Source organism: Aedes aegypti, chromosome 2, assembly GCF_002204515.2.
Source record: "Aedes aegypti strain LVP_AGWG chromosome 2, AaegL5.0 Primary Assembly, whole genome shotgun sequence".
Lineage (NCBI taxonomy): Eukaryota > Metazoa > Arthropoda > Insecta > Diptera > Culicidae > Aedes > Aedes aegypti.
This window is the reverse complement of record NC_035108.1, coordinates 443513714-443537934: the sequence shown is the minus strand read 5'-3', so window position 1 is coordinate 443537934 and position 24221 is coordinate 443513714. Positions and strand designations below refer to the sequence as shown.

The 24221-nt window shown below is 35.7% G+C and overlaps 1 protein-coding gene across 1 annotated transcript in view; it reads left to right on the top strand.

The window, feature by feature from the left end:
• The first annotated feature begins 3791 nt into the window (after positions 1-3791).
• LOC5572076 (serine-rich adhesin for platelets) overlaps positions 3792-24221 on the top strand; it is a 170245-nt gene continuing 149815 nt past the window's right edge. The window contains exon 1 of the mRNA XM_021847902.1: positions 3792-5317. The gene's annotated coding sequence lies outside the window, so the exon portion shown is untranslated. The remainder of the gene's footprint in view (positions 5318-24221) is intronic.

Here is a 24221-nt window from a genome sequence, read left to right as displayed (position 1 = left end):
TATTTTTTTATATGTTAAAGTAGACAAAAAATGAAGTCTTTTGCACAGTGGGTCAAGATGGAGAAATCATGGACAAAAAAGTTATGATTTTTTAAAAAAAAAGGTTGATTTTTCAATATGGTCTAAATAAACTTTTTGAATGCTTTTCGACCCGATTTAATGAAAGTACGCAAAATTTTCAACAAAAAAGGTACAGTGGGATTCCGTTTTTGCCAAAAACGGAACTGTGCCAAAATCGGAACCCATTTTTTTTCAATTTCAAGAATATTATTTGGACGTTATTACATCATCATTATCAATCCAAATGATGGCCAGACTTCCAAATGGTCTATTTCGAAGCGGATTTCCGTACGAGAGGGCTATGCTATAAATTTATAGACCTGTCATGTTAATAGTGACAGACGCTCCACACACTTTCGATTGCTGAAGCATCTTCAATGATGTTCTATGAACTTTATGGAAACTTTTTGCATACATAGGCCGTGAAAAAACAATAATCGCATAAGTGACCTTTATTCTAGAATTGGACAATTCCATAAAATAGTAAAAGAATACAGAAATACAGAAATGTATTTACGAAAAAAAATCTAGGTATTACAAAACATAATGATTTTTCTAATTCAATGAACATAACATAACATAACAGTTTGTCTTTTAAGTTCAAGTGTCAAATGTTACAATGACGGGGTTGGTGGTCTAATGGCTATCGCTCCTGCTGCCAAATTTGACAATATTCGATCAATTGAAAATGGCTCTCCAAAATTATGTTCTTTGCATAGTATGGTATCTCATATAAAATGATTTATTACAATCAAAATGGCACACAGAAACAGCTGAAATTAATCGGAATATACAAACATTATAATGTTTATCGAAACAGAATATTGACTAAGCATTTATTTGGATTTTCCACTGCAATATGAATGAAAAAATCCCCCAGAAATAATTGAAAAATGGTAAACAGTGATGCTCAGCATGCGGATGCTTGAGAACCCCAAGATCCTTAATTGTGGCCCACAATTTCGCAGAATACATAAATGAGCTTCTCATCACTTCAATAAGTTTTAGAAGATGAGCTTGTATATTATAAATTAACCATATGCATCCAACAGATATTCGCAGGATTTCGCTATGAAACCTTTAAATCCCGATAAGAATTTTCAGGTGTCCGTTAAGAATCCACAGAAATCCGTTAACATTCTGAAGTAGCTTGCTAGAAATCGATAGGATCTTGCCTAGAAGTCATATGGGAATTAACGTCTACCCAAGAGCTTGCTAGGAATTTTAAGGACATCAGATTCAAGCTCAGATTCAGCTGCGATATTGCTGAAAGTTCTCAAAAGTTTATAAGGACTTCTAAGACTGCCAATAGCAATCTCCATAATCCGCGGGAAACCTATTCAGAATCCTCAAGATTTTGCTAGAAATGTTCAACATACAGAAAACCCCAGCATTCCGCTAGAAACTTACAGGGCGTCTGAGACCTTAGGAATTTACAAGGAATCGACAGATTTTAAACAGCGTCTCAAACAACTAATTATATCTCTTAAGGAACCCGCCAGAAACCTTTAATTCCCGATAGGAATACCCAGATTTCGCTCAGTATTTTCAAGATTCCGCTGAAGATTCCCAGAAGAATATAGGATCCCGTAAGGATTCTCCAGAATACAGTTAGAAAACTCCTAGACCAAGCTAGGGATCACCAGGATAGCATTAGGAATATTTTGATCCATGTAGTCCGCATGCTTAATTTAAATCTTGATATGGCACGCATTACACTCCATACTTAGCAACATTGGATTTTTTCTTCAAAATCTAACATTATACAATACAGAGTCTCTACCGTAATCATCGCACGCTTGAATTACTTTATTGAAATAAAGTGAAGTTTCGACTGTATTTTATTTATCATGTATTGTCCAAGAAACTCTAAGAGACATAACTTTTTGCTTGAGTTGAAGAGGCGAGGCAAAATTCATGATAGAAACCCTTAGACTTTTTGCTGCTCTTGTGTGGGTGCGTTTGCTTTGTTCAAAAGAGCTTTTCCGAATTCGAAGAAGAATGTGTATCACCTACCGGCATACTCAAGTGGGCTGGTCATACAACGTTTATGCCTGAGAAAAAAAACATTGGAACTCTAGTTGAGATACTCATAGAGATTAATTACTTTTTGAAACATTGCAAACACACGACCTTTTAGAAATAAATGGGCGCGTACGGTTATACTAGCAGTTGGTGCAATTTGGGAAAATATCAACGAAAATAGAGCTCGATTGTGATAGGCGTGAAGCTGACTTGCTTTTCAAAAGACTAACATAACAGACACACAGATTTTTGCAAAAGTTTACAAATTTTAATGGTTTTCAAAAATGTTGCCAAAAACGGATCCATTTTGTTGTCAAAATCGGGGGGTGCCAAAAATGGAGCATGCCAAAAACGGAGCATGCCAAAAACGGAATCCCACTGTATATGAGAAAATTTTGCTAATTGCTACCGAAACATTTGAAAAGTTTATTATGACCATTTTCAACAAATTCACCTTTTTTTATAAAAAATCATGACTTTTTTGTCCATGATTTCTCCATCTTGACCCACTGTGCAAAAGACTTCATTTTTTGTCTACTTCAACATATATAAAAAAAATCAAAAATACGATTTTTGAGAAAATTGATTTTTAAGCTTTATTTTCGATATATAAAAAATTACAACATTTTTTTACAGTGTATATTTTTTTCCAGATAGTCCCAACAATAACCTTAAACTTTGCGGAAGGCACCAAACTGATCGGACAAACCGTTTCTAAGTTATAATTCTTTGAAAATTATTAAGGATTTTTTCTTAGGCCCTTCTCAAAAGTAAGGCTAGAGTCAAAATGGCGAGCCGATGATGCAAAAAGGCATTTTTGGGCATAAAGAAAGCATGTGCAAAATTTCATCCAAATAAAAAAATACAAAAGTAAACCGACATTCGAATTCAAATGGAACCGCTCTAATAGAGGTTTTATACCACGCGGTTTATTCACCTCTGGACAGACAGACACACAGATGCAAATGCTCAACATATTTGACTCTTAACGAAAACATTTTTTGATGGTGAACCTCGAAAACAGTTTGATAAAGTGGAAAATTATTTTTGATGAGATTTGGCCAAGTAAGTAATTACTCTTGAGTTTGATGCTCACTTCAAAAACATGGCTACTTAGCCTTAGGCTACATAGATTCTCGATATTATGTCAAATGGCGTAGAGCTAACGATATGGACTAAATGAGAACAACTGTGTAATAAAACAACAATAATTGACATAGGTTTTCAGTTACATACGCGCCAAACGACCAAGAAGCACGTGGTAGCGGTACATACTCTACGATTCGCGCGCTTTCCCCATGCGAACGCAGCCAAAAATGAACACAGTGGAGCTCTTTTCGACGTGCGCAACACGCATCTCTCACAACCCTTCATTCTCTCCTCAACCGCGGAACAAACCCTAAAAACATGATTAAACGCACCCTTCTGCGAACAAAACTAAATTGTACGATATAAAATCCATGTTTGACGTAAATTTCTCGATAAATTGGTTTCAGAAAACATGACGGCAGTTGATTTCACATTTCAGCTAATGGAATCTCACTCAAGATTGTGTACACCCTTTGTTTGTGCGAACACTTCTTAGTGTGCCGAGTGAGTTCATCCTCGGTCCCCGCCGCCGGTTCGTCGCTTGACGCCTTGCCGAAGCGTATAGCGTAGCAACTCAGCGCGCCCGAACGAAAAGCTTCACCGACGCCGCCAGTGCTTGCCGAGATTCCGTTCAACGTTGACGTGGTTTCTAAGCGCCGCGCGTGACCCATCCATCGTATCGACAAAATCAATCAACTTCAACACTTCCATCCAGTTCCAATCAGACTAAACTACCTGCCTTTACGGTTTGCTATCTACGTGCAAATCTATAGGGAACTAACCGTCGGAACATCCACGCGTCTTCTTCGGCAGGTTTGAAAAGGAGCGCATCCCTCACCCGAGAGCGAGAAACTTATCGCCGCGAGAGAGAGTTGCGGAAAAGGGTGTTGGAGAGAAAAGACGAACCCGCGCACTTGATTGGACACTGCGGACACGGAGAGAGAAGTGAAATATATTAATTTTGAAATAAATTATAAAAGCGATCCGCGGAGGACGGACCGCTTCCAGACTGAGAGTGAGTGCAGTGCAAGGTCCAACAACTTCCTCCCAGATCATCGTTTGGCGAGGATCATCCAGGAATCTATCGTCTACGCGTATAAAAACGAGACCAGTTCGATCGCGGCCTCTAAGGAGATCAGTCAACTATCCCAGGCAGTGGTTGAAATAGTCGATCGACTGCTAATGAGTTCAACGCGTCTACATCCGCATCCGTGAAATCGAGTGAAATTGGTGAAGAAAGTGAAATTTGATGGTCGTAGCATACTGTGATTGACAAGTTAGGATTGTCGTCTTACGAAGGTTTGCAAGTGTTTCAGCGTTAGTTGCATTGAATCAAAGCAGGCGTCGACAGTTCGGCGATTCACGAATACTGCAGCAGAGTCGTACCTAGTAAACCACGGAGGCAGAAAATGGTTCAAATCGAGTTTGGCCACCAAGTAATGACACCGCACCGCACCAAGTCGCCAAGTAACTAGTTATTGTTGAAAGTGCGGCGTGCCTCCTCCTCGAATATAAGCGAAAATCGCGAAACCAACCGTACACAAACGTGTGAAGCTCAAACGCGAAATATATAAAAACCGTTCAAGTTGATGCATAATTTTAAAGCCACGAGCTTCTGCGCGCGAGGGGCAATAAAAGAGAAATAGTTGGATAAGTGAGTGATTTTGCTTTATTTCTTTGGCTGCATTGCGACTTTAGTCCGAGCGTTTTATATCATTTTATTCGCTCTCTTTCAAACAATTTAGAAACGAATTTCGCGAACACCCACCACCATTACATAGCCCTCCCATTGTCAACTCTCTGCGGGTGTCATCATCTTTCAATCGAAAATTCCCTCGCAGCTTTTTCTGCTTTGCCCATAGACAGATTATGAAAATTGAATCTATTTAATAATATTACATAAAAGTCTGACAAAAGAGGAGAAGAAACGCAATAAATTGACAACAAACAAAAAAAAAACACCGAAACAAAGAAGATCAACACAGAGAAGAAATTGCAACAAAACAGCAAAACATAACAACCGAAAGAGAAAAGAAGAAAACGTGTGAACTAGTTGGAAAAGCGAAGAAAAAACCAGTAAACAGTGTATCGGTGTGAGTACCAGTTGGAAAACACGACATCAAGGATCACGAAAACAAAAAAAGGTAAGCCGATGAATGAAAAATGCAACATTCCTATCATGAGATATGTACACGACCAGTGAGAGAGAAAACTTCGCTGACAGTAGACTAAACTAGCGACTATATCTAAACGTAACGAATATGAAACTCAGTCATAACACCACCACAATACTGGTACTCCGAGCTTATGCTTTCCCATTCGACTGACGACGACGATTTGCTACTGTTGTTGTTGTGTTTTTCGTACTCTCCTTAGCTTTAATTAAATATTTATCGATAAAACAACTGTTTCTCCGGCGAACCGTGAAAACACACATTTAATGCGCTCGGAAGGGTGGTAGATAGGCCAGTCGGTAGTCCGGAAGCTTGCACTCAGTGGGTTGGTGTGCTCCGAGAAGGCACACATATATTTCATGAACGAGAGAGAAAAAATGTGGAGCAATGAGGGTTGCTTTTTTGGTATGACGAAAATGTGGAAAATCGAAATGATGAATTGACTGATTAAGTGCAGTTATTCATTTCATAAATAAACCAAACTTTTGAAGCTTGCTCTGTTGGTCGTAAAACATTTTCTTCTGCGTGATAGTTACAGTGCTATTAGTCTTGAGGCATAGAATTTCAACATTTTCTTGAAAATTACAAACTTGCACTTCTAAATAACATCGGTCTAACATTTAGATGAAGGTCGTACATATACAATTTTAAGCGAGAACGAAACAATGGATTTGCAATTTTCTTTAACTGCATTATCAAACTTAAATCCAAAATTTGACGAGAAAATTTTGCGTTACACAATCAAAGAATGAAGGCGCTAGTTTATAATTCATTCTGATGATTTTGACTCATATTGTATAAAGGTCTAATATGTGTACAAAGAATTCTGTAGTTGGAAAATTTATATTTTCTCTTACTTTGATTTTTTTTTCAGTTTTACTGTAGAACAGTTCATCAAACAAGTGGTGTGCAGTTAACTCCTGAATGCACAAACGAAGAAATTTTTAAAATCGATTGTATTTAAAATGCAGTCGGTTTTCAAGTAGTACAATGTCGGTTCGATTTTGGAATCGTTCTATTATGGGAACACGAAACCATTTGATTTGAGCACCGTGCCTAAATCGAAAGGTCTAAAGTGTTCTAGGATTTGAGATTGATAATTGATTATTATCAACAAATTTACCAAATATAATGTTGTAGGATTGTTATACAAATAATTTTCATGAATGGCGTGGGCTATTCAGTAAGACCAAGCTGAAGGTCGAAGGTTCAAGTCCCGCCAGTCGAGGATTATTTCTTAAAGTAGATTTTCTCGTTAATAATGGTAGAAGTTCTTAAAACAACACTAACCTCATAAGCAGATCCAGTTCCAGTAGGGACGTAACGCCAGAAAGGAAAAGAATGGTATTTGAAAATTGCACTACAAATAGGCTTGTCGATTTTGCCACGGTTCGTTTCCGGCAGCTATAAAATTTTGAACGTGTTGGCATAATCGTACCGTGCATTAAATAAACGTTTTGAATGATTTTATGGCTTCATATGGTCGGTGTAAGTCAGACTGGAGTTATACAGATAAGCAAAGACGTTTATCATAATTCATAATTTTTATGAAATTTTCATTAATTAGAAATAAATCATAATTTTATAATTGGAAATGCTTGTATTTTTTCAGAAATTATCAATCACATCTTGAAACCGTGTTGAATCTTGAAGTGCTGATACTACTGATTTGTAAAAAGATACTTGAAAATCCCGTTAATTCCAAAATATGATGCCTAATGAGCTCCTTGGCTTATGTCTATATATTTTCGAATCCCGTCGAGAGAGACAATGGCTCTACGGAATTAAAACATATTCTGAAATATCTCAGTAAATATTTCAAATACCAATGTAAAATGTTGATGATGTATTCTTTTCAATACAAACATTTATCAACAAAACACTAAATGGTGATTTTGTACACAAACAAATATTTGGCAGAATTCGCAGCATCAATCGATCATCTTCAAACTTTCGGGGAGTGAAAAAGAACATGTTATGAATATTTTCCCATGCTTGTTTTAATCAATTTCAATTCCATATCCAAATGCACGGAAGTCTACTTTTACATACGTCTCATCATCCATAACGAGGCAATGTGGTTTGGTCAACAGTGCTTCCCAAACTTATTAAACTTTTGCCCCCTTGATGCTAATGCTTATCTGGAATCGCCCCCTGATAAGTGATTCAAATATTTATCTTCGCCAAAAATGTCTTCGACTCGCATATCCATAGAATCATAATATGAAATCGAGAATGGTTTTCAACTAATATTTCAATGTAATATATCAGAAGCGTTTTTTTTTCAGATTTTTTCGGACTTTCTGACGCATCTCTGATATTTCTTCAAATCTTTTTTTAAATAGAGTGTTATTTGTCTTCAAAATCAAGTTGGAATCCGATTTCTGCTACTCTTCCAAAATTTGATTTATATCATAATAAATGATAAGAATGAGTGGAACCGAAACTTAAAGATGGTTACTGTTAGCTTCCTAACCTCAAAGTTTCCTTACAAAAAAAAACCTTATATAAAAAATTGGGGCATATGCAAAAATATCTCAGAACTCTCAGATGCATGTCTTGTACACCCAAATCCACTGACTAATCAGTCCGGCCTTGTGAAAATCTCAAATATCGATCATTCTTTAAATTGCACATGATTTTTAAAAACCTGCATGCATAACACTAACATTGTGTGTTTCATAGCTTAAAATTAGCTGCCTGCCGTGTTAGCTTTTTCGCCCTCTTTCTGGATTTTTCGCCTTCCAAATTCTGTTTTACAAATTTTTGCCCCCTTGAGTTGAAAATCGCCCCACGGGGGGTGAATTCTCCCATTTTTGGAAATCACTGACGTATTCTGCCATGCATCTCGATTAGGCGCCTTTTGAACTTTGTACGTATGTAGTAGTCCTTCACGTTTTTTGCATCTTGCACGAATGTTTTGGATAGATTCAGTTTCTTCGCCACATCTCGTATTGAACTGTAGGGATTCCTCTTGAAAGCTTGATCTACCCGTTTGTGAAACTGATGGAATGAAGTAGTTCTTGTCACAAAGCCTTCTGAGAAACCTTGTTCTAGTAGTCAAAATTATGTTTATTCTGTTTAATAATAGGATTTTTTTAAACTCTTAGTAGAAACGCCAAAAAATCACATTTTTCATTTTACCGTTAGAGCATCAAATTTTTCAAAATTTCAATGAGTTTTCGCCTTAGATACTTGTAGTTACATATATTTCATCGTATGAATCATGAGATTTTATGCAAATTAGATTTTTTTTATTGTGTTTCAGTCGAAACACAAATGCACGGTGAATGGACCCTTTTTAATATTTATGGTTCCTGTTACCGTGCATTAGTGTAAAAGTCTTGAAATTATTGGGTAGTATTGGATTTGTTGTTATGTCGTGATTTAACTACCCCATATTTAATTCTTGAGTGAATATGAAATAGTTTGGACAATACAGTCGAACCTCCTATAACGCTTTCAATGAAAAAAAAATTATTTAGCCATTTTTTCAACTTTCTATGGCTTTCATTCTAAAATAAGGTTTGAATACCCTTAAAATTGAGGGCGCACACTACTAGCAACATAGTTGCTCCACTAACAGCGTTTCTTCAAGATATGAAATTAAATCATGACGAAAACTATACGCACGGTAAATGGTGACATAGCACGGTACGAGGCAACCTTAACATTACATTTGTAAACTTTTTGAGATTTTTTCGTTATACATCGTAAATTTTGAATTTTTACTTGAATTATGGCATAATTGTACGCCTCGTAGTGGTATTCTAGTTCGCGTGATTTGGAAAAATAATATAATTTTTTGAAGCGCAGATTTTTCCTAAATGCACGGTGACTTCAAATAATATTTCAAGTGTACTTCCAGTTAAAAGCGTGATAGAGTCACGTCAACTACCGGAATCGAAAACCACTTAAATTTTGTGTTGGAAATGATGAAGCGGGAGGATGTTAGATTGAACGAACTATTTAGTAAGTACGTTCAAATTGTTTTTAAATGTTATTTTATAAATACTATAAATAGTACTCCCTGTTTTTCAATTCAGCTGAGATCTCAGTTTGTGTGAAGCCGAGATTTTCAGTTGAACACGGTTTAGCTACCGTAAATTCGGGTGAAATTGATCAGTAGGGTGAAATTGATCACAGTGTCACTCGATTTTATTTCTCCCTAATGCAGCACAAATATCAATGTAACCTGTAGTGAATGAACGTTGTTTGTCGTAACTATTGTTGAATTGTGTGTTGTTAAGTGTTTTGCGTTAAAGAATGTTTATATCTATGAAAATAATGTAAAATTCCAATATCATGTGCGGTGCAATATTGACGAACATCCATAAACTTCTAGTTCTAAACAAGGATTTGAACATGGTATAAACCTGAAAGTTTGTGAGAATGTTTGAGATATATCCCCAAACCAGATTTCATAACCAAAACTCGTACCAATTTGGTCATTCGGTGGAAATAATTGAATTTCTGTTAGATATCGAGATATTCCTTAGGAAATTGCATACATTTAGGCGTTTTTCGCGTAATTCTTGAAATTTAACTATTCATTATTTCTATAATTATTGTATTGTTAAGAATTTAGCAAGCATATTCGGATTCAGGGACCTCAAATTTATTATATAGAGTTGGTTTGAAAACTAACAATAATCGCATTAACAAGTGATCAATTTCACCCCGAAATGAGATTTCCCGATTTTTTATTATAGAGATATTTCTTAGCACTAAAATGACATTTGTTAGAAAATTTCGGCACATGAGTCAATGAGACTCACCTTCGTACTTGTTTTCATGCATTCAATTGTTTGGCATTGTCAACATTATAGAAAACGGACAAGAAAAACCGTGAAAAATGATCAATTTCACCCGAAATTACGGTACCTTTCACAGACACTGAAAACTACTAAACCGAGATGACTGGCGAACGCTCGGCTGTGCGGATCTCGGTTTTCAAAAGCCGAGATTCGGCATATTATTCTGAGTGTGTAGTTTCCGTTCATTCATCATATTTAAAAATAACATAATGTGTAACCCTGGGCCCCTTGGGGCCTTCTTTAGCCGAGCGGTTAGAGTCCGCGGCTACAAAGCAAAGCCATGCTGAAGGTGTCTGGGTTCGAATCCCGGTCGGTCCAGGTTCTTTTCGTAATGGAAATTTCCTTGACTTCCCTGGGCATAAAGTATCATCGTACCTGCCACACGATATACGAATGCGAAAATGGCAACTTTGGCAAAGAAAGCTATCAGTTAATAACTGTGGAAGTGCTCATAAGAACACTTAGCTGAGAAGCAGGCTCTGTCCCAGTGAGGACGTCAATGCCAAGAAGAAGAAGAAGAAGAAGAAGATAATGTGTAACCCGCTCCTCCGCCTTGAGTAACATTTGAACACTAAAAGAATGCTACTTTTACCATATATAAATAATATAACACAAGGTTGAAAGACAAAAAGCCGGGAGAACAGTAGGAGCAAAAAGAAGGGAAGATCGAAACTAGAGGGGCTTGTTTCCCGGACTCGAAAAAATCCCGGGATTCGGGATTTTATTTTTCAAAATCCTGGGATTTCTCGGGATCCCGAGACAACAATCAAATGCTCCCAAAATGACTACTGAATGGCCGAAGCGGGTATTGAAACAATGTTTAGTTTTAAAGGGCAATTTCAAAATAACCGAACCTGTTTTTGAAGGTTAAGTTGAATAATAATAGATGAAAACAATGCTATCTTAGATTTCATCCATCAATACTTCACCTATCTGCAGTTGAAGTCAATGGGCATTTATTAAAGTTGGTTTGAAACGGGAATCAAACATAATGCATTAGGTATAGGTGATACCGATCACTCTCAAATTTTACCAAATCTTTAAAAATTTACTCTCATGAACTTATTTATATTCTTGTGCATATGGAATATTCATGCTCTTAAATTATTGGCATGACAGCCACAGGCATGTTAGTCCTGGAAAAAATGTAAGGTACACCGGGCAAACTGAAACGGTTACAAGAAGATTAAATGGCATTGATAAAATTTGAATCTGATGAAAAATTCAACCACCAAAGCATTTGTTGACAAATGGAACAAACCGTAGGGAAACTTGCTAAAGTTTATTGAAAATAACGTTACTAACACACCAGAAAAAAGTATAAGCATAAGTGGCCCCAAACCTCAATAAAAACGCAATTGAGTAAGCTGAATGCAATAACTAAAATTCATTCTTGCATCAACAATCACCAGAATAACATGCAGCTTGTTTTGTGCCATCATTAGAAAATAATAATACAGTATTTTCTTGTAAAACATGCAATTCCGGGAAATCCCGGGATTTTCGAAAATATCCCGGGATTCGGGATTTTTTTAGCACCTGGGATTTCCCGGGACAAGACCCTCTAATCGAAACATTTCTTAATAGGGGGGGAATCTCCCACCGAGAAAATCATGTTCAACCTTTTAGACCAGGCCCGTCCAACCTTTTTGAACTGTGGGCCAAATTTCAGCAAAGCAAAAAAATCGAACCAAATTAGTATTTTTTTTTTCTATTTAAAAATATACTTGCAGCTTAGCACCTTCATTGAGTGGTTTTTTAGCATCTTGTTTTGAATTTTATGAGAATGAAATCAAGCCCCCAATAGTCCTTTCCAGGATTCTAAAAGAAAACAGATCTTGTGTTTTTCTAGAGAGCTGCCCAAGATTTTGCCTAGGATTAAATAAGAACTATGCGCTGGATTTTGTAAATATTGTGCATAGTTTTATGTCAGAATCTTGTTCAAGGTTTGTTTTGTAACCCTGTCCAGGATTATGTGAATGCCCTACCCATGATTATGTTCTAGATTCAGTGTTTATTTCATTGAGAATACTGCCAAAGAATTGCAAAATTTTCAATAAAATTCATCTTAATGATTTTATGAGCATCACGCTCAAGATTTTTCGAAAAATCTTCGTAATATTTTGTATAATCCTGCCCAGGGTTGTGCATAAAAATTTCCCAGAATTGTGAGAAATTAACGTCAAGAATTTTGGGAGAAACCAGTGAGATTTTGTTTGACCAATTTGACCTACAACTTTTGTTGAAGTTCGATGGAAAGTTCGAACTTTAAAACCTCAACCTAAACAAATAAAAGAAAAGAAAAGGGAAAAATGAAATTGGTATGCTCTAATTTCAAGTCGGTAAAACATTCAATTCGTGGGCCGCAAAAAATAAAGCCGCGGGCCGGATGCGGCCCGCGAGCCGTACGTTGGGCAGCCCTGTTTTAGACTTTCGACATTTTGTCCTCAATCGGCGTAACTAAAATTGTTGGAAATTCCAAATTTGACAATCTTCAAGATATGATGAAAACTGCTCTATTTTTTCACATATTTACATCGACTTCTGTATAAACAACCAAATATTAGGATTTTTATAAGATTTCGTTGTTTTTAAATAGTATGGTATAAAATAGAATGGAAAACAGATTTTTTGTAATGTACCGTAAAATCGGGTGTAATTGATCAGAAGGGTGAAATTGATCATCGTATCACACAATTTTATTTATTCGTAATGGAGCACAAATATCAATGTAAGCTGCAGTAAATGAACGTTGTTTGTCGTAACTATTGTCGAATAGTGTGTTGTGAAGTTTTTTTTTTTGCGTTACAGAATGTTTATTATTATGAATATAATGTAAAATTTCAAAATCATGCACGGTGCAGTATTGACAAACACCTATAAACTTCTATCTCTAAGCAAGGATTTGAACATGGTATAAACCTGAAAGTTTGTGAGGATGCTTGAGAAATATCCCTAAACCAGATTTCATTACCAAAACTCGTACCAATTAGCTCATATGGTTGAATTAATTGAATTTATGTTAGATATCATTGAATTCCTTAGGAAATTGCATACATTTAGGCGTTTTCCGCGTAATTCTTGAAATTTAACTGTTCGTTATTTATATAAATATTGCATTGTTATGAGTTTGACAAGCATATTCGGATTCAGAGAGCTCAAATTTATCATGTAGAGTTGTTTTGAAAACTAACAATAATGGCATTGACAAGTGATCAATTTCACCCCGTAATGAGATCCCCTGTTTTTTTTTTATTTTAGAAATATTTGTTAACACTAAAATGACATTTGTTAGAAAATTTCGCTACATGAGTCGATGATGCTCACTTTCGTACTTGTTTTCCTGCATTTAGTTGTTTGGCATTGTTCACATTATAGAAAACAGACTAGAAAAACCGTGAAAAATGATCAATTTCACCCGAAATTACGGTACTGTATATCATGAAACTATTCAAATATGTAAGTTGTGGTGACACTAGTACGAAAAAAAGTATTTAGATTCACATACAAAATCCAGTTCGGTTGAAATTATACTTATTGTGACAAGTGTAAGGCAAGTAAGGCCATCAATTTGGATATATATAGAAAGCGTTGTGTTTGGATGGGCATCTAATTCTTCCGAAAGAGGTGCACTTTGCGAAAAAGGACCACGTGATTATTGAGCTGAAATCGAATTCAGCTTAACTTCTGCGTTCATGAGTCCTCTCATGGCGTAGGGGTAACGCGCCCTAACTAGAGATCAGGGAGTCGTGAGTTCGATACTCACTGAGAAGACGTGTAACTTTTTCGCAAATCTTCACATCAATTTGTCCATCTAATCCAATTGCAAATTATATGTAATGTTTAGCTTTTCGGTAGTTGTTAAACGAAAATTGTTGGACTAAAAATTAAAAAGTAAACTTCATCAACAAAATCATAATAGTAAACCAAAACAAAGTATCGATTTATTCCCTAAGTGATTTTTTGTCTATATATTTTATATTAACATGTTTTTAACTTTGTAAGTATTTTTTTACTTATCAACATCAAAATTTTACAGTTATTTAGCGCTGTTGTCATCATGACTAAAAATCATGAAATCATGAATATATGACAGTAACACCAGCTGTTCGTTACGTTTGTTTTTGCGAAATAAAGTGTCTATTTAAATCATTAAATCAGGAAGTGCGCCATCTTTTACCTCGGTTTATGAAAATTTAACAACTTTGTAAATAATCAATCAATGTCTATATATGAGGTAATTTTATTTCATATGACCTTCTGTAATTTATTTGGACTTTTCCATGAAAATAACATTAATCAGGTAGCTGCCTTTATTGACCACAGCATAATGAGCTCATTTTGATGCATTTGTCATTAATTTTAAAGCTTTTCGGGAGTTTCAGCGATGATTTTGGCACGAATGTATGCCTAAAGCTAGAAATAGTCCAATAAACTTCAATGGCATAGACTTTTTTTTCGACTAACTACACAAAAATGCCACGGATACTCAAATTCAAATTATGACCATTTTTTATCATCAGACGACCAGGGCATTACATTGCAGAAACTGAACAGTTTGAATTTAAATAAGACATAACGCGGTTTTGTTTAAACCAATAGGGTAACAGCACCGGTTTTGGCCATACGCCAGTCGTAGTCATAATAGATTATTCGCCACTTTACATAGTTAATCAGCATGAAACATTCTTTGTTCAGTAAACCACATTTACATGATAGAGCTACTACATTCATTTACTAGTCCGAATCGATTCACAAATAAAAAAGTGATTCATTTTCCTTATTATTTAAACTTCAATACGCCTAATTTGGCCAGAGTGCTCCTAATTTGGCCACTCTCATAAGACGTCAATGGTAATTGGCCAATTTAGGTCACTTCCATTTCATGGATGTCGAATAAATTTTCTGTTCCTCATATGTGTCATTTTTGCTTATTAATGCCGTGAGATCACAAATCGTCACTATTTTGACACTGATTCGACGTTTACAAAATACAATGTTTAATCAGGTCGATTGGTTGATAAATGCCAAAGCTTTTCAATGTTTACATACCGACATAGAAGATGACCCACCCTGTATGTATGCTTGAACCGTGAATGAAGTTTATTAAAACAATAAAACATGGATTTATAAAAAATTGTACTTTATGATTCTTTTTTTTTTTTTTTGATCTAAGACAGGACGTACCAGGTCAAAGTTCAAAAACGAAACCAACTGCCTGTCAAAAAAGAACACTTGTCATTGGTCGTTTTTGCAAATACCTACTTTCACATCGTGAGTTGCATTGCGGGGATAATATTCCGGGGAAAAAACAATATCTTGGTTGTTTCCGAACTGTTCTTAATACTTGGCGTACCAATGGCTTAAGAATTTCATCTTCTATCTTCATTTGCAGTGAAATTTTTAATTTCTTACTGATGTCTTTGCTAAAAACACGTCATAATTTTACTGCATAAGGCTTCCGGGTATCCGAATTTCCACCGGTATCCAGTGATCATAGTTCATCTCCGTGGGTGCAACTTAAATCTAAATTAGTCGACCCGTCCGGCACTTCTTGAAGAATTAAAATAGGTGAATGTTCGACAAAGTTACAGCATTCCGCATTCAATTTTTGCCTATCCTCTCATCGTTACAACATGTCTACTTCAAGGTTTCAAAGAAAGAGCTTTTGGTTTATGTGGGAATATTACAAGTTGAGTTTTGGAAGTATTAGGACAAATCTTCCATTTTTGCAGGTATGATGAAAAAATATCCAAACTTTTTGAAATCTACTACAGATGACACGCAGGCTCTGTCCTTTGGCGGATAGGCCTGTGTCATCCGCAAATAAGAATTTCTGTCATGCCTTGGTAACCCAGGTAAGTCAGATGTGAAACGCCTAAATAACTGATAATATCAATCGCATGGCCATGAGGTCCATAAAATTGAATGTAGTTTGTAATCATGAACTGGCAAAATTCCAAAAAACCCTAAGTGGCAATCAACAAAAGAGGATTCCACTCATCTCATAATCAAAGCTACGATTATCAATTGAGCTTATAACAACCGCGAGTTAGCTCCAATTATCCATCATACTCTGATTGTTTCAATATTAATTGAATCAAGCAATTTGGATATAGCTGAACACTGTAGGCCTTGATGACTCATACACCTGCCTTATGTTAGAATCTTACCAAAGTTAGAAATGAGAGCTCCCGATTAAAAAGCATGATAATACTCAAAAGCTCGCTCATTTAAACGATAAAAAGAACAAAGCAAATTTGTAACGTTGCAAATTTCCCGCAATCATGCCCAACAAAGAACCCACAACGCTGCGCTGTCATTTCCTTGCCAGCAGAAAGAAACTAAACTCCCAACATCAAGCCCAAACAACAACGTGCCTTCCAACCTTACAAACAAAGATGATTCAACCGGCAAAAATGTTCGTTATTTTACACATGACTTTCGGCGGCCGGGGGCCTCGAGAACACACCTTCCCTGCGAGTAACAAAAAAAAAGGCGAACAATTTCAACTCAAGCCGTAAGCAAGAAATAAAGAACCACGATAAAACCAAACACCAGACAGAAACGCGTAATGCTTACAACGATTGCGTTCCCGAGAGGAGGAAGAACCGAATACCAGCAGCATCTTCTTCCTAAGCACCCAAATGCCCAAAAGCAGAACACGCTTAATCACCCTCATCTCCCGAAACGAGTTGAAGTTGAAGAGCTGAATGCCGGAAGAATAACAAGAAGCACCCACAAAATACTACGTTGTACCAACCGAACAACCCCAGACTCTGCGCATCGAAACTAATCGCCGCACTAAGGGACATTTGGGCAATCCAGTTGGCCAAAAAGTAGTAAAACACGTTTTGAGTGGTATTTTGATGTATCATGGATGACTAACAAACTTAAAACTAATCACCGGTACCGTGAACGGAATTTACTTCAAACTTTCAAAACTGACTATGTTTTGTTATTTTCTCAGTTTTGATGTCGTAGCTTATTTATTCATTTTAAATTTAACGAATATCTGGTATCGCAAGTGAGAAACACCTTCTTCTTCTTCTTGGCAATAACGTCCCCACTGGGACTAAGCCGGCTTCTCAGCTTAGTGTTCATATGAGCATTTCCACAGTTATTAACTGAGAACTTTCTTTGCCAAAGTTGCCATTTTCGCATTCGTATATCGTGTGGCAGGTACGATGATACTCTATGCCCAGGGAAGTCAAGGAAATTTCCATTACGAAAAGTTCCTGGGCCCACCGGGAATCGAATCAGCATGGCTTTGCATTGTAGCCGCGGACTCTAACTACTCGGCTAAGGAAGGCCCCTGAGTGAGCAACATCAAACGCGAATGAAAACGATGTGCGCGCCTCTGGTTGTGAGATATGAAACCTAAGAAATTAAAATTGGTCGTTTAAAGAGTGGTCGATGGAAATTTCATCAGTGGTTCTCTAACTCGATATCGAGATACGAAATATCAAGTAAGGTTGAATTGACTGTACAATGTTTTGTAAGCACAGTGTCAGGAATGAATTTTATGTTGCCTGGAATGAATTGTATGTCAGGAATGAATCTGGGTGTTGCCAAATTCAGGAATTTCAAAAGAGACATGTTTTTATCATTGTTATCACTAAAAGTTTTAGTGGTAACTACTGAGAATGATGTAAAAATGTCAATTTTCAACCTAAGACCAGCGAGCACCATCTGAAAAGCACACTTGTTCAACAAAATACAAGCGTGGTATTACTTGCAGTGGCCATTTGCGGATGTTCTCGAAAGCAAATGTGCAGCTTTAAAACAAGACCAGAAAGACAACAAGACAAGAAATGAAAGTAGCTGGTTTGGAATAGCGGTGCCGTTGAAGATTTTCTAATGATAAATGTTTTCGACTTTCGTGAACATATATAGCATGCAATTTGGGTTACAACAATGTCATGTCAGGAATGAGAAAAAAATAATAAGAAGAAAGATTACCATGAAATATTTACAGCAATCTTCAGCTCAACTATGCGTGTGGATTCGACCTTTGAGTGATCATTGAGCTATTCCTTGATGTATTTCCTGAAAACTTCAAAGACATGTTACTGGGAACTTAAAATATAGTGTCCAACAGATTTGATGCATAAATTTCTTGTAGTTGTTATGTTCGAAGTTCGAACAATGCTCCCAAAAATATAGTACAAGTTTTGGTTTGATTTGAGAATTGAATTAAAAGATAGAATAAATTTTTAGTGAAATGAATATATCTTGGAAAAAAAAATCATGGAAAAAGCTATGATAAAAATCAATTGCAATGCACAGTTTCCGAGAAGTTGGTGAACATATTTGTTGAGAAATTCAAATGAAGTAATAATGCAGATACTTCAAAAATAAGATACTGAGAGTTTAAAATTATTCATTGAGTTTTTTACTAGAACATCGTTAATTTTTTTACTTTTTGAAAAAAATGCATGTGAAATTGATTAGCTATATCTGTCTGAAAAAAAATAACTGTGAATTTTGAGTTGCAATCGAATTATGGATTGATTATTTTACTGGCGTCTCTCTAGAATTCAACCAATTGCTGCTTCTGTAAAAAACTAGCAGCGGATTAGACATGGATAAAATTTCTGACTGTAGTTCTGCATGGTTTTCTGTAACATCTGTAGGAATTAAGACAAATTCCTGAATATGAAAGCAAAGTTTCTGCAGGTTCAGCAATGTCTATCAAACTTTGAACATGGCTTTTTTCATGAATCTCTCTTCTAAATCCTGTTCCTGCAAAGACAACGTCAAAATTATATATAACTTTTGTTGAAACTGACATCTAAAACTATGCACAAAGTTTATCAAACTTTTACTGAAATGCCTCAATAAATACCTAAAAGAATACCAATAGTTTCCCTTAATAAATATTAAGGGAAACTAACTAAAGTTCCACCAGATTATTGGAACATTTGTTCAGGCATTTCAGACTGTGAAACTTCTTTGATATGTTGATATGTTTAAACACTCTTACATGCACAACAAGTACAAAAACAATCATGATTAACACAGTCTAACAGTTTTGTTACATTTGATGCTCTCATTGTACTCGCTTTTACAGTCCAAAGGCATCCTATTCCATTAATCTATGAAGCCTGTCAAAAAATGTAACGAAAATTTATACAGGTTGCCTGCTTTATAAGACTTCTCCTATATATTAAGCGATAACTTTGATATATGAGTGTCAGGATGTTAGAATTCAGTACTTCATAATCAATTGAAAATAATTTTCTATGTGTTGTCAAAATCGGGAAGAAATTGTTGCCAAAAACTGGAGTTACCAAAATCGAGGGTAGACAAACCATAGGAGATAGGAACAACCACAGCGTTAAAAGTAAAACTTCTGTGGCGTTTTGTCGACTTAGTGAACGTCAAATATGATCAAAAGAGTCAAGGTCTAAATTTCGACTTAATTTTAAAAATTTAAATTGACCCTCTATCACCCACATTTTTATTTTCGATCTTAATATCATATTTAGTTATCTAAAATCGTTCTAAACACGTTTTGGTCAATGAATTTTTTTAATTCGCAAATCTATGAATTTCGGTTTTTGATTTTTATATTTTTTATTTTATCCCTGTCATTTTTCATTTTTTCATGAAGCCTCTTCTAGTTACTGATTTGTAGCAATAATAAAAATCCAAATTTTATGGTACTTTAAAAAATAATTAATTTTTATTTTTTTCTGGGTTTTTTATTTTTTGTGTGAATAAAGAAAAAAACAGGTTTAAAATTATTTTAATATCACCAAGCTCTTTTTCTGCGATAGGTTGATCGTAGAAAAATATAAAAGTGATGATTATTTGTATTACACGAAAAATGAACCCCAGGTATTTGTAGGTTATATTAGAATACAATTTATTAAACAATTTCCAAAAATACAAAAAAGTTTCAAAATTCATACAAAAAACTTGTCTTATATGCCTGTTATGAGTCTCAAGGTTTAAGCCAAAAATAAAATCATTTTGATTTCCGAGCTACGAAAATATACACACATGGGTATCAGGTTAAGATATGACATAGGTAGAAAAAAAACTGTTACCAGTTCTGTGGCGTAGTTGGTTAACGCACCCAGTCAAGCGTATTGGGAGTCGTGGGATGGAAGCCCACCAAAACAATTCCATTATGTTTCACAATTTTACATCTCAATTTGTTTAAATTGACTTTAGTGTCTACGAGCTGCAGGTTTTTCTAAAAACACCGTCACCTGGTTTAATCCGTAATAGACATGACAACCCTTATTGCATGATATAGCATGAGCGAGGAAATTTGCCAAAATAGTGGCAAAAACAGGCTCTATAGTATTTTTCAATAAAAGCAAAAGCAAGAATTTATCAAGAATTTTAGAACCCTTTTGAATCGGGCATTCTTTTTTGAAACGACTCATTCAGGGCCGGATTCGCATATGCTTTCTCTTCGTTTTCAATCATCTATAGCCAATGCACGCTAAGGAAAGGCAGATTGTACCCCGTTTGGCATAAAGTCGTTTGGCATAAGGTCGTTTGGCATAAAGTCGTTTGGCATAATGGTCGTTTGGCATAATGGCCGTTTGGCATAATGATTGACTTAAATAAATATCGGTATTTTTAAGCATTTACCGAGATGAACGCCATTGCGCCCATAGCAAACAATTTTGGTAGGTTCTAAACAAGCGCGGTGTTCGTTCAGAGATTTTCCAAGCTAAGAGTTTCAAAAATTAATGTGACATTAGAGAGCATTACTAAATAAAACTCGTGACGTGTCTCTACATCTCAAAACATAGAGTATCTTTGAGCTTGTTGCGATATAAATATGTGAAAAAAGTAAACTGGTAAAGAAAGTTCGCAGTTATTCATCAAATAACCTATGAGCATACCCATAGAATATTTCGCTGCAGATAAAGCTCTGACCCAGTTTGAACGAAACACTCGATGAAAATAACTTGATAAAAGAATGGATATTTTTTTGCAAAACATCAAAAGTTCTAATCCAAAGATCAATCAATGCAACTTAATGCCAAAATAGCCTTTATACGAGAGCAGATTATTTTTCGATAAAAATGTTTAAGGCTCTAACGCAAAAAAAAATCATAGCATAGCTCAAATAAACAACACATCTTTAAAAGAAAATATGAGTGGCAAATCTTTTCAACGGTTCAATATAAATTCTAATTTTGGAAGTGTACATCAAATCGTCGTCTATTATCGAGAGAAGGGAAAATTTGTGATTAAAATGATATTTATTCCAGCATATCTCGGAAGGAGATCACGCGTTTGCCCCAAAAAAAATATGTTGAATATTGGCAGGTTCTAAAGTAATTATCATTCTAACAACACATCTGGCGAGAATTGATAAAACAGCAAAATATAAAAATGGTTAACATTTAGCTTTACTAAACAATAAATTTCAAACAGTATAAATATTAGAAACAGCTTATTTTTAAAAGAAGGCAAAATTTATGATTTAACCAATAGAAGTATGGACGCCAAAAATTATTACTATTTTTTTTTTTTTTTTTTTTACTATTTATTTATTTATTTGAACATCAACAGGCTCCTAGCCCCAATGATGTATTAATTGTTGTCGTTAACATTAAAACAATAAAAAAAAAACACAATCTTACTGTCTACCTTAAAGAGTTAGAAAACCTATGGCGTAGCAAATCACGGGACACATTAAAATCAAAATCAGTTGCCACCCTATTGAATACTCTTTGCAAGCCAGTAATTGCACTGTTCATTCCGTAATTAGTCCTGGAAGTGCGAGGACGCAACAACGCGTTGTTCCGCAACAGTCTGGGCTGGACGTAGAGATTTATCTGCTGCAGAATGTAAGGGCAATCAACACGGCCTTGAAGAATGTCGGATACTAAAACTGCCTTGGCGACATCTCTACGAGTGCTGAGGGTGTCCATACTGATTAAACGACACCGGTTCTCATAAGATGGGAGACGAAGCGGGTCATGCCAAGGCAACAGACGAAGAGCAAAACGGACAAACCGTCTTTGAATTGACTCGATTCTCAAGACTCCATTTTGGTAGTAAGGACTCCATACGGTTGAACAGTACTCCAAAGTGGACCGAACTAATGCACAGTATAGCGTCTTTAAGCAGTAAATGTCCGTAAAAGATTTAGTGAGACGAAACATTAAACCAAGTGATTTGGAAGCTTTGTCCACTATATATGATACATGTTGTTTAAATGTCAATTTAGAATCGAGAATCACACCTAGATCTTTGATTTGATCTACTCTACTCAAAAGCACGCCATTGAGGTTATAACTATAGGCCATAGGGTTCTTCGAACGAGAAAACGTTATTATAGAACATTTTTCAGGATTCACAGTCATACGATTCACATTGCACCAATTGGCAAAGGCAGTCAGCTGTTGTTGCAGAAACTGAGCATCAGCGTCAGAGCGGATTTTATAATAAAGCTTAAAATCATCCGCAAACGAAAGTCTTGGTCCTTCGAGCACATTGTTGACATCATTGAAATACAGAAGAAACATCAATGGCCCTAGATGACTACCCTGCGGGATTCCAGATGTCATTGCAAAATCAGCGGAGACTGAATCATCTATCATAACTTTTGAACGGCGATCATATAAATAGGATTAAAACCAACACAATAAACTGCCGTGTATGCCCAACTTTGCCAGCTGCGGCATAATAAAACGAAAAGACATAAAAAAGTGCGTTCAGAATCTTCGAAGTGATTGTGCTACTTTCCCCAGAATGCCATTTTTCCGATTGACTGGATTCCCCGAAAGTGGTGACAAGAAAGAACGATAAACAGTCAAAATAAGGAAGTATTCTGTCATTCTCGGCTATACACATGTTGGCAAAAATGCTGAGGACGGTAAAACTCGAAAGAACTGCCAATTAAATAAAGAAGGGTGCATATAAGATTGTCAGTTCGTTTACCACCCTGAAATGTTTAAAGTTACGACAATTATGAGTGCTAAAAACTTTTCGGGGAAGTGGGATAGTCGGAAAAACGGGATATTCGGGGAACTGGCGCTCGGGGAAACGACATTTGGGGAAAAATAGCACAACCCATCGAAGTAACTACAGTAATCGATTTCTCTTTTCGCTGATAATTTGAGCTGATCAATGTTATCGATTACCGCCCTTTTGTCAGTTGGGAACAAAAAAAAAATACTTTAAAAATATAGCTCCAAAGAACATAAATAGAATAAATAGAACAATTAAAAGAAGGGTTAATTTGTGCCAAATATATAAAAATCTTCAGTGAAAAAAATTGTTCCAATAGCGAAACTCAAACGAGGAATTAATATTTGAAAGAAGGGTAATTTCTGGATAAATAATAAAATACTATTGGCAATAATTTCCTAATATGCTTGAATTTATTCAAGAGCGCATGATTATTGAATAAAGTGTCATTTTGTATCAATTGACTCCAAAACAAGCCTGATGTCATCAGAAAGATTCAATAGAAACTTAAAAACGAAAAATTGAGAAATTCTTGGTTTCAGACTCATTATACCAAACGACTATTATGCCAAATGATCATTATGCCAAACGACCATTATGCTAAACGACTTTATGCCAAATGATCATTATGCCAAACGACTTTATGTGAAACGGCTTTATGCCATACGACTTTATGCCAAATGACCTACCACCGGAAAGGCAATTCACTCATAATGGAGCAAAAGTTGATCTACTCAGAACTGCTTAACTTACACATCCATTATTTTGACCATTCTCTCTAAAATAAAGTTAAAATAAATCAGGTTTTTCTGGACCAACCCGCCATTTATGTAATTATAACAGATCCTGAAACATCCATTTAGTGCTGATTTATGCTATGACGACAGCAACTAATAAGCTGACTCCTAAAAGCAATCCATCTAAATAAAACACAAATATTTATGGGGTTGGCTAGAGGACCCACAATATTTTATACGACACCTCGTCGTCGCATTGGGTTTAAAAAATACGTTCCATACATCATGGAACGTTACAAATGTCAATATGTGCTTGTGATTAGTTTATTTGTTCATTTTTGTAATTTGTTCTTGTTACATTGGATAAAATC